Here is a 760-nt window from a genome sequence, read left to right on the forward strand (position 1 = left end):
CAGTTGAGAAATAAGATCTGGCTGTAGGCAAGCCTGTAGGACATTTTCTTAATTAGTGATTGATTGGGGAGTGTGTCTTAGTTACTGTTCTGTTGCTGTGAAGAGACACTATGACCAAGGCAACACTTAAAGAATTTAATTGGGTGCTTGCTTATAATTTTAGAGGGTTAGTCCATGATCATCATGTTGGGAAACAGACATGTGGCATTGGAGCAGTAGCTGAGAGATTGACATCCTAGTCAGAGCCCAGCCCAGGACTCATAGTTCTCCCCTAGTACTTTCACTAAGTGGGTGCCAAGTATTCATACATTTAACTTACCATTGTAGGGTCTTCTTTTTCTTGTTCACTCTCAGTTTTTGAGGTGGAGTCTTGCATTGTATCTCAGGCTGGCCTCAAACTTGTAATCCATCTTTCTCAGTGTAATTGCTAGGATTGTGGGCATGCACTACCATGCCTGGCATTGATGTAATTTTTATGTATGGTCTAAATTTGAGTATTTCCATTGTATGTGTTATAGCCTTTTCTTTCAAACTTTAGGATTAGTTGTTTTCACTCTTGCTCATGAGCAGCCTGCAAAAGGCCAACTATAGTTTTAATGCCTTTGGTTAGAGTGGAGTAGAATTAGATTTTAAGAAATCCTAATTTTATAGTATGCTATTTACTGGAATGCCATTTATAGAACATAGCTTTCAGGCAGTGAAGTAAGCGTAGTTTCTTTTTAAAAGTTTCTAATTGTTTCCCTTAAAGTTAAATTTTTAA

The sequence above is a fragment of the Peromyscus eremicus genome, unplaced genomic scaffold, assembly GCF_949786415.1.
Source record: "Peromyscus eremicus unplaced genomic scaffold, PerEre_H2_v1 PerEre#2#unplaced_230, whole genome shotgun sequence".
Lineage (NCBI taxonomy): Eukaryota > Metazoa > Chordata > Mammalia > Rodentia > Cricetidae > Peromyscus > Peromyscus eremicus.